This window comes from Triticum urartu, chromosome 4A (genome assembly GCF_056163025.1).
Source record: "Triticum urartu cultivar PI428250 chromosome 4A, HENAU_Tu73, whole genome shotgun sequence".
Classification (NCBI taxonomy): Eukaryota; Viridiplantae; Streptophyta; class Magnoliopsida; order Poales; family Poaceae; genus Triticum; species Triticum urartu.
The window spans coordinates 148786308-148797468 of NC_141876.1; positions in this window are offsets into that span (position 1 = coordinate 148786308).

Here is an 11161-nt window from a genome sequence, read left to right on the forward strand (position 1 = left end):
CGGACCAGGGGGGAGGAGGCGTGCGGCCCACCTCTGGCTGCCCCTCTCTCTCTCCACTAAGGCCCATATGGCCCATTACTTCTCCCGGGGGGGGTCCGGTAACCCTCCGGCTCTCCGGTTTTCTCCGAAATCACCCGGAACACTTCCGGTGTCCGAATATAGCTGTCCAATATATCAATCTTTATGTCTCGACCATTTCGAGACTCCTCGTAATGTTCGTGATCACATCCGGGACTCCGAACTAACTTTGGTACATCAAAACTCATAAACTCATAATATAACTGTCATCAAAACCTTAAGCGTGCGGACCCTACGGGTTCGAGAACAATGTAGACATGACCGAGACACGTCTCCGGTCAATAACCAATAGCGGAACCTGGATGCTCATATTGGCTCCTACATATTCTACGAAGATCTTTATCGGTCAGACCGCATAACAACATACTTTCTTCCCTTTGTCATCGGTATGTTACTTGCCCGAGATTCGATCGTCGGTATCCCATACCTAGTTCAATCTCGTTACCGGCAAGTCTCTTTACTCGTTCCGTAATACATCATCTCGCAACTAACTCATTAGTTGCAATGCTTGCAAGGCTTATGTGATGTGCATTACCGAGAGGGCCCAGAGATACCTCTCCGACAATCGGAGTGACAAATCCTAATCTCGAAATACGCCAACCCAACATGTACCTTTGGAGACACCTGTAGAGCACCTTTATAATCATCCATTTACGTTGTGACGTTTGGTAGCACACAAAGTGTTCCTTCGGCAAACGGGAGTTGCATAATCTCATAGTCACAGGAACATGTATAAGTCATGAAGAAAGCAATAGCAACATACTAAACGATCGGGTGCTAAGCTAATGGAATGGGTCATGTCAATCAGATCATTCACCTAATGATGTGATCCCGTTAATCAAATAACAACTCCTTGTTCATGGTTAGGAAACATAACCATCTTTGATTAATGAGCTAGTCAAGTAGAGGCATACTAGTGACACTCTGTTTGTCTATGTATTCACACATGTATTATGTTTCTAGTTAATACAATTCTAGCATGAATAATAAAAATTTATCATGATATAAGGAAATAAATAATAACTTTATCATTGCCTCTAGGTCATATTTCCTTCAATCTCCCACTTGCACTAGAGTCAATAATCTAGATTACACAGTAATGATTCTAACACCCATGGAGCCTTGGTGCTGATCATGTTTTGCTCGTGGAAGAGGCTTAGTCAACGGGTCTACAACATTCAGATCCGTATGTATCTTGCAAATCTCTATGTCTCCCACTTGGACTAGATCCCGGATGGAATTGAAGCGTCTCTTGATGTGCTTGGTTCTCTTGTGAAATCTAGATTCTTTTGCCAAGGCAATTGCACCAGTATTGTCACAAAAGATTTTCATTGGACCCGATGCACTAGGTATGACACCTAGATCGGATATGAACTCCTTCATCCAGACTCCTTCATTTGCTGCTTCCGAAGCAGCTATGTACTCCGCTTCACATGTAGATCCCGCTACAACGCTTTGTTTAGAACTGCACCAACTAACAGCTCCACCGTTCAATGTAAACACGTATCCGGTTTGCGATTTAGAATCGTCCAGATCAGTGTCAAAGCTTGCATCAACATAACCTTTTATGATGAGCTCTTTGTCACCTCCATATATGAGAAACATATCCTTAGTCCTTTTCAGGTATTTCAGGATGTTCTTGACCGCTGTCCAGTGATCCACTCCTGGATCACTTTGGTACCTCCCTGCTAGACTTATGGCAAGGCACACATCAGGTCTGGTACACAGCATTGCATACATGATAGAGCCTATGGCTGAAGCATAGGGAACATCTTTCATTTTCTCTCTATCTTCTGCAGTGGTCGGCCATTGAGTCTTACTCAACTTCACACCTTGTAACACAGGCAAGAACCCTTTATTTGCTTGATCCATTTTGAACTTCTTCAAAACTTTGTCAAGGTATGTGCTTTGTGAAAGTCCAATTAAGCGTCTTGATCTATCTCTATAGATCTTAATGCCTAATATGTAAGCAGCTTCATCGAGGTCTTTCATTGAAAAACTCTTATTCAAGTATCCCTTTATGCTATGCAGAAATTCTATATCATTTCCAATTAGTAATATGTGTAGGATCTAGAAGTAGATGTGTCTAGAGGGGGGTGATTAGACACATAATGCTCAAGTTGCAGGTTTTAAGCTTTTTCGGTTTAAGTGGAGTTTAGGCACAATTTTAACACACTCAATACATATCAAGCAAGCATGCAAAGAGTATATGAGCAGCGGAATGTAAAGCATGCAACTTGCAAGAATGTAAAGGGAAGGGTTTGGAGAGATCAAACGCAATTGGAGACACGGATGTTTTTCCCGTGGTTCGGATAGGTGGTGCTATCCTACATCCACGTTGATGGAGACTTCAACCCACGAAGGGTAACGGTTGCGCGAGTCCACACAGGGCTCCACCCAAGGGTAACGGTTGCGCGAGTCCACACAGGGCTCCACCCACGAAGGGTCCACGAAGTAGCAACCACCCACAAAGGGTCCACGAAGAAGCAACCTTGTCTATCCCACCATGGCCATCGCCCACACAGGACTTGCCTCACTAGCGGTAGATCTTCACGAAGTAGGCGATCTCCTTGCCCTTACAAACTCCTTGGTTCAACTCCACAATCTTGTCGGAGGCTCCCAAGTGACACCTAGCCAATCTAGGAGACACCACTCTCCAAGAAGTAACAAATGGTGTGTAGGTAATGAACTCCTTGCTCTTGTGCTTCAGATGATAGTCTCCCCAACACTCAACTCTCTCTCATAGGATTTGGATTTGGTGGAAAGAAGGTTTGAGTGGAAAGCAACTTGGGAAGGCTAGAGATCAAGATTCATATGGTAGGAATGGAATATCTTGGTCTCAACACATGAGTAGGTGGTTCTCTCTCAGAACATATGAGTTGGAATGGTGTGTGTGTGTTCTGATGGCTCTCTCATCGAATGAGGAGGAGGTGGAGGGGTATATATAGCCTCCACACAAAATCCAACCGTTACACAGTTTTCCAATCTCAGTGGGACCGAATCAATGAACTCGGTCGGACCGAAAATGTAAACCTAGTGACCGTTAGTGATTTTCGGTGGGACTGACATGCAACTCGGTAGGACTGATATGGTTAGGGTTTGGGCATAACGTAATCTCGGTGAGACCGATTACACAAACTCGGTGAGACCGAATTTGGTAATTAGCTAACCAGAGAGTTGGTCAGGCAAACTCGGTGGGACCGATTTGCTCTTTCGGTGAGACCGAGTGGAACTCGGTGAGACCGAAAAGTTACAAAGGGGAAACACTGAGTTTACATTGCAATCTCAGTGGGACCGATTCGCTCTTTCGGTGAGACCAAAAAGTTACGAAAGGGAAACAGAGAGTTTGCAACCCCATCTCGGTGAGACTGAGATCCTTATCGGTAGAACCGAATTGCTAGGGTTTGGCAGTGGCTTATGACAAGTGAAACTCGGTGGCGCCGGATAGGAAGAATCGGTAGGACCGAGTTTGGCTTAGGGTTTAGGTCACATGTGGAAGTGGGAAAGTAGCTGAGGATTTTGGAGCATATCATTAAGCACATAAAGCAAGAGGCTCATTAAGCAACACCTCATCCCTCCTTGATAGTATTGGCTTTTCCTATGGACTCAATGTGATCTTGGGTAACTAAAATGTGAAATGAAGAGTCTTGAGCTTGAAGCTTTAGCCAATCCTTTGTCCTTAGCATCTTGAAGGAGTTCCCACAACCTTTAGTCCATGCCACTCCATTGTTGAACTTACCTGAAACATGCTAGATAGAAATGTTAGTTCAACAAGAGATATGTTGTCATCAATTATCAAAACCACCTAGGGAGCACTTGTGCTTTCAATCTCCCCCTTTTTGGTAATTGATGGCAACATACATGAAAGCTTTAGATAAAGATATAAAGAACAGCAAGTAAAGCTTTGGAAAGACATGTAATAAGCATAGACTCTCCCTACATGTATGCACTCATGTAAATATGAAATATAGAGACATGTGAGAGCATAACCATGACAGAGTAGGCAATGTGTTATATGCATCTTGGCCATATGCATATGAGCAAAAGATTATCAAGGAAAATACCTTCATGCTCATGAGTCCTTCTTGCAAACAGTATGTACATAAGCAAGAACTCCTCATACTCATGATTTTGATGCATATACTTACCTTGTGGTCTTGAGTTGGCTTAGGATGGAATGGACCTGCACAAACAAGGTTAGATAACACAGGTACGTCCACTAGCCAGAGCAAACAAAAGAAACCACAAGAATACCAAGACTGGGATGACATGTAGAGAGTGAGTACAAGGTACCACATTGAATTCAACATGTCCCCAAGAATAAAGATATGATGAATTTGACTGATTTCTTTCCCTTAGGTGTCTTGCTCCCCCTGAATCGTACATGGGATATTGGGAGAAGATAGGAAACAGAAAATCAGAGATGAAAGATATGAATAGAACTTAACTCAAATGAGTTCATATGAACATGTCTTTCCCCCAAAAAGACATGTGGCATCTCTCCTCTTGAACATCAAGCATCTGGGATCCTTGAGTATTCTCTCCCCCTTAGTACTTTCTCCTTTGTAGATCTCTCTCTCTCCCTGATGATAACCTTTGATGTGATCTCTCTCTCCCCCTTTGACATCAATTTCCAAGAAGGTTTGTCCTAGAATCCGTCGAATAGGTTTGGTCCTTGAGATTCAGCACAAGGCAGCGAATAAAACTGTGATGCTTGTAGAGGACAAGATTCATTGAGTGGAGCCGGGTCAGAAGAAATATAGAATATGTGGCAAACTGTTTTTCCTGTTGTGAAATCGGTGGCACCGAGTGGCATGTTTCGGTAGTACCGAAGGGATTCGGTTGGACCGAAAATGACAATTTGGTGAAACCGAGTTCATCTCAGAGAAAAACACTTGTCACCTCAGCTCACTAGTCAAGTAAGATCTCACAAAGATTTGCAATGAATTAGCTGAAAGATTTGCGAGGAATTTGATGCAGAAATATGCAGAACAAAAACCAAAAAGAAAAGAGTGAAAGTTTCTAGATGAAGTTTTTTTTGATTGAAAAAGAAAGAAACGAATATGCAAGGGACAAATGCAATAACTCAGAAAAGAACACAAGAGATCTTCATCTAGAATTGGGAGGTGACATAGTCACCTATGTTAGAGTATATTGACTTAGGAGTCAAGTGAGAACACTTGATCATAGGTCATACTCATCGTTTAAGCTCAAAATGGGGTTACCATCTTTCGTTTAAGCATCTTGATGTATTCACATCTTGTTGAGTTGCTTTGACTCATGTCTTGGAGTAAAGCTTCTCTAAGATGGAATAACATACCTTGGGTGGTGGTGTGGTTCTTGCTCATGTAGTTGAACTTGTGTGGGTGCTCAAGGTTGATGTAGCTCATCGAGAGTTGGGAGCACCATTTGGAGTTTGAGTTCATCTACCTACACGGGTTAGTTCTTGCAAGGAAAAGCACTTGTGTATCCAAAAATGACAATCATGAAGCTTAATATAGAATTTGTCAAAGGGTATGTTTGAATGGTTTTGTGCTTCCTTGTCTTCAACCACTATTGTGTAGAGTCTTGGTGATGTAGAGATTGCTCAAGATATGAGTGAGTCGCAATCTCATGGAATTAGATTCAACCAAGCACCTACATGGGTTAGACAACATGCAAGGTGCAAATATATCCAAGACATAAGATAGTTATCATAAGAGATATATCATGGATTAGTCATAAGCTCATGTCTTGCATGTATCCAATGGAGTTTCTACTCCAAGTTCGAAGCATCAATGATGTTCAATTCTCCTCTCAACCTGCAAAACACTTTCTCATCAAGCGGTTTAGTGAATATATCCGCTAATTGCTTATTAGTGCGAACATGCTTAAGATTGATGTCACCCTTAGCAACATGATCTCGAATGAAATGATGACGAACTTCAATATGCTTAGTTCGAGAATGTTGTACAGGATTATGACCAATTTTGATAGCACTTTCATTGTCACAAAGCAGTGGAACATGTTTCACATAAATCCCATAATCTTTAAGAGTTTGGGTCATCCAAAGTAATTGAGCGCAACATGAACCAGCGGCAATGTATTCCGCTTCGGCGGTGGATAAGGATACCGAGTTTTGTTTCTTGGAAGACCAAGACACAAGAGATCTGCCAAGAAATTGACAAGTACCCGAAGTGGACTTTCTATCAACCTTGTCTCCGGCATAATCCGAGTCGGAATAGCCAACAAGATCAAAAGAAGACCTCTTAGGATACCAAATGCCAAAATTTGGTGTATGGATTAAATATCTCACTATCCTTTTCACAGCCTTAAGATGACAATCTTTAGGAGCAGCTTGATATCGTGCACACATGCACACACTTAGCATAATATCGGGACGTGAAGCACATAGGTATAACAATGAACCAATCATAGAGCGATAAACCTTTTGATCAACAGGTTCACCATCTTTGGTCAAATCATTATGTCCACTAGTAGGCATGGGTGTAGACATACCTTTGCATTCTTGCATATTGAACTTCTTGAATAAGTCCTTGGTGTACTTTGTTTGAGAGACAAATGTACCTTCCTTAGTTTGCTTGATTTGCAACCCGAGAAAGAATTTGAGTTCACTCATCATAGACATCTCAAACTTCTCTGACATTAGCTTTCCAAACTTTTCACTAAAGAGAGGGTTAGTTGAACCAAATATGATATCATCAACATAAATTTGGCATACAAATAGTTCTCCATTAACCCTTTTAGTAAAAAGAGTAGAATCAATTTTACCAATTTCAAAACCACTTGTAGTAAGGAACTTGGTCAAGCATTTATACCATGCTCTAGGAGCTTGTTTAAGACCATAAAGAGCTTTGTGAAGTTTGTAAACATGATTTGGTTTCTTAGGATTGACAAAGCCGGGAGGTTGTTTGACATAAACTTCCTCCTCTATTTCACCATTTAGAAAAGCACTTTTAATGTCCATTTGGTACAAGGTGATATTATGGTGATTAGCATAGGCAAGCAAGATGCGAATGGACTCAAGTCTAGCAACGGGAGCATACGTCTCACCATAGTCCATACCTTCGACTTGTGTGTACCCTTGGGCGACGAGACGTGCTTTGTTGCGAACCACTTGTCCATATTCATCTTGCTTGTTGCGAAACACCCATTTGGTACCAATGATGTTGTGGTTGTTGTCGGGCTTCTCAACCAATGTCCAAACTTGGTTTCTCTCAAAATTATGTAGCTCTTCATGCATAGCGTTTATCCAATCTGGATCTTCCAATGCTTCTTCAACCTTCATAGGTTCAATGCTAGAGATGAATGAATAGTTTTCACAAAAGTTAGCTAAACGAGTTTTTGAGCGAGTGATTCTCCCGGTTTGTATATCATTGAGGATTTGCTCGACGGGATGATCTTTGGCAATTCTTGCTCGAACTCGTGAGAGCTTTTGCTTGGGTCTTCGTTGAACATCTTCTTCATCTTGTTCTTCTTCTTGGCCTTCTTCATTGTTGACGTCGTCGTTCTCTTGTCGTGGTGGAGAATGAGGTTGTTGATGTTCATCTTGACTTACTTCCTCGTTTTCTTCATCTTGGTGTGTCCCACTTATGGATGCTTCCGTGTCGATTCTTGGTTCACCTTGTCGTGAAGTAGAAGCTTCCACTTGGACGGATGAAGTACTCTCCTTCACCTCCGTTGGACGAATTTTGCCGATGGACAAGTCTTGAATTGCTTCTGAAGAGTCTTTGTCTCCTACATCAATTGGCAATTGCTCTACTTGCGAGCCATTAGATTCATCAAACTTCACATCTACCGTCTCTTCAACCTTTTGGGTGAAATTGTTGTAGACACGGTAAGTGTGAGAATTTGAGCCATAACCAAGTAGAAAACCTTCATGAGTTTTAGGAGCAAACTTTGAACGATGATGCTTATCAAGAATGTAGCACTTTGAGCCGAATACTCGAAAATATCCAACTTGGGGTTTGTTACCGGTGAGAAGCTCGTATGTCGTCTTGCTGAGTAGCTTGTGAAGATATAAGCGATTTGTTGCGTGACAAGCTGTCTCAACCGCTTCTGCCCAAAAGTGCTTTGGCGTCTTGTATTCATCAAGCATCGTTCTTGCCATTTCGATGAGCGTCCGGTTCTTCCTCTCAACAACTCCATTTTGTTAAGGTGTGTACGTAGCCGAGAACTCGTGTGAAATCCCTTCTTCGTCAAGAAAGGTGTCCACATTTGTGTTCTTGAACTCCGTTCCGTTGTCACTCCGAACCTTCTTGATCTTCACATCAAACTGATTTTGGGCCTTCCTAGCGAAGTTTCTGAAGATCTTCTGGACCTGCGACTTGTCATTAAGAAAGAACACCCACGTAAATCTTGAAAAATCATCAACTATAACTAGACCAAAAGAGTTTCCACCGAGACTCTTGTAGGCGTTGGGACCAAAAAGATCCATGTGAAGTAGCTCGAGTGGCCTCCTTGTGGTCATGATGTTCTTCACAGGATGTCTTCCTCCAACCTGTTTACCTGCTTGACAAGCACTGCAAAGTCTATCCTTATCAAATATGACATCGTTAACTCCAAGGATATGATTTCCTTTAATAAGCTTGTCAAGGTTTCTCATGCCAATGTGACCTAGTAGTCTATGCCACAACCAACCTTTTGAGGATTTAGCAACAAAGCAAGTTTTAGGTTGTGCCTTTTTAGAGAAATCGACAATGTAAAGATCACCTCTACGCATACCCGTAAAGACCATTTTATGATTGTCTCGACGAAATACTTGGCAATCTACCTCAGTAAATAGGACATTCAAACCGAAATCAGCAAGTCTAGATACTGAAAGTAAGTTGTAGCCAAGAGATTCAACGAGCATGACATTTTGAATGGAACTATCATGTGAGATGGCCACCTTACCAAGGCCAACCACTTTACCCTTTGAATTATCACCAAAGGTGACATATTTTCGAGGGCCGTTGTTTTCAGCAAGCTCACGAAACATCTCTTCATCTCCGGTCATATGATCAGTACATCCACTATCAATAACCCATTCCTTTCCTCCTGATTCATATCCCCGAAGATTTGCCATAAGACCAAAATGTCTCATTGCATCATCAAGATCGAAGTTACTATCATCATCATCATAATATTCATGTTCATCATGATCTTGTGACTCATCATTTCCTAGAGAGGGTAATTCATTAGATAAATGATCAAAGTGGTTACTTTTATGAATTCTTATAGCTTTGAATATGATATCATTAATGATTCCAACATCTCCTTTAGCATGCTTAAGATTGTCAAGTTCAAAAAGACATTTACCAAAACTGGGATCACTAGAGTTCATCTTACTCAAGGCAATAGATTTATGGAGAATTTCATCCAAGGTTTTCAAGGAATGATTGGGAAATCGTTCCTCAAGAAATTTCCATATAGTATAGGCACAATTTTGAGTAGGCAAGCTAGCAATCAAATTTTTGGGCAATCCTCTAATGATGAGCTCAATAGTTCTAAGATTGCGAATCATGTCAATGTCTTCATCTAGGGTGGGATGCAAAGGATTAATATGAGGTGCACAAGGGCTAGCAATATACTTGTTCAAATGATATTGATTGAAGATTACAAGCATCTCATTTTTTCACTCATGAAAGTACTCTCCATCAAGAATAGGCACTCTATGCCTAAGACTCCCTAATGTAGACACATCCATCTTCCTCCAATGGTGATTAAACCAAGGCAATGGAGACCAAAGCTCTGATACCACTTGTAGTATCTAGAAGTAGATGTGTCTAGAGGGGGGGGGGGGGGTGATTAGACACATAATGCTCAAGTTGCAATTTTTAAGCTTTTTCGGTTTAAGTGGAGTTTAGGCACAATTTCAACACACTCAATACATATCAAGCAAGCATGCAAAGAGTATATGAGCAGCGGAATGTAAAGCATGCAACTTGCAAGAATGTAAAGGGAAGGGTTTGGAGAGATCAAACACAATTGGAGACACGGATGTTTTTCCCGTGGTTCGGATAGGTGGTGCTATCCTACATCCACGTTGATGGAGACTTCAACCCACGAAGGGTAATGGTTGCACGAGTCCACACAGGGCTCCACCCAAGGGTAACGGTTGCGCGAGTCCACACAGGGCTCCACCCACAAAGGGTCCACGAAGAAGCAACCTTGTCTATCCCACCATGGCCATCGCCCACACAGGACTTGCCTCACTAGCGGTAGATCTTCACGAAGTAAGCGATCTCCTTGCCCTTACAAACTCCTTGGTTCAACTCCACAATCTTGTCGGAGGCTCCCAAGTGACACCTAGCCAATCTAGGAGACACCACTCTCCAAGAAGTAACAAATGGTGTGTAGGTAGTGAACTCCTTGCTCTTGTGCTTCAGATGATAGTCTCCCCAACACTCAACTCTCTCTCATAGGATTTGGATTTGGTGGAAAGAAGGTTTGAGTGGAAAGCAACTTGGGAAGGCTAGAGATCAAGATTCATATGGTAGGAATAGAATATCTTGGTCTCAACACATGAGTAGGTGGTTCTCTCTCAGAACATATGAGTTGGAATGGTGTGTGTGTGTTCTGATGGCTCTCTCATCGAATGAGGAGGAGGTGGAGGGGTATATATAGCCTCCACACAAAATCCAACCATTACACAGTTTTCCAATCTCGGTGGGACCGAATCAATGAACTCGGTCGGACCGAAAATGTAAACCTAGTGACCGTTAGTGATTTTCGGTGGGACTGACATGCAACTCGGTAGGACCGATATGGTTAGGGTTTGGGCATAACGTAATCTCGGTGAGACCGATTACACAAACTCGGTGAGACCGAATTTGGTAATTAGCTAACCAGAGAGTTGGTCAGGCAAACTCGGTGGGACCGATTTGCTCTTTCGGTGAGACCGAGTGGAACTCGGTGAGACCGAAAAGTTACAAAGGGGAAACACTGAGTTTACATTGCAATCTCGGTGGGACCGATTCGCTCTTTCGGTGAGACCGAAAAGTTACGAAAGGGAAACAGAGAGTTTGCAACCCCATCTCGGTGAGACCGAGATCCTTATCGGTAGAACCGAATTGCTAGGGTTTGGCAGTGGCTTATGACA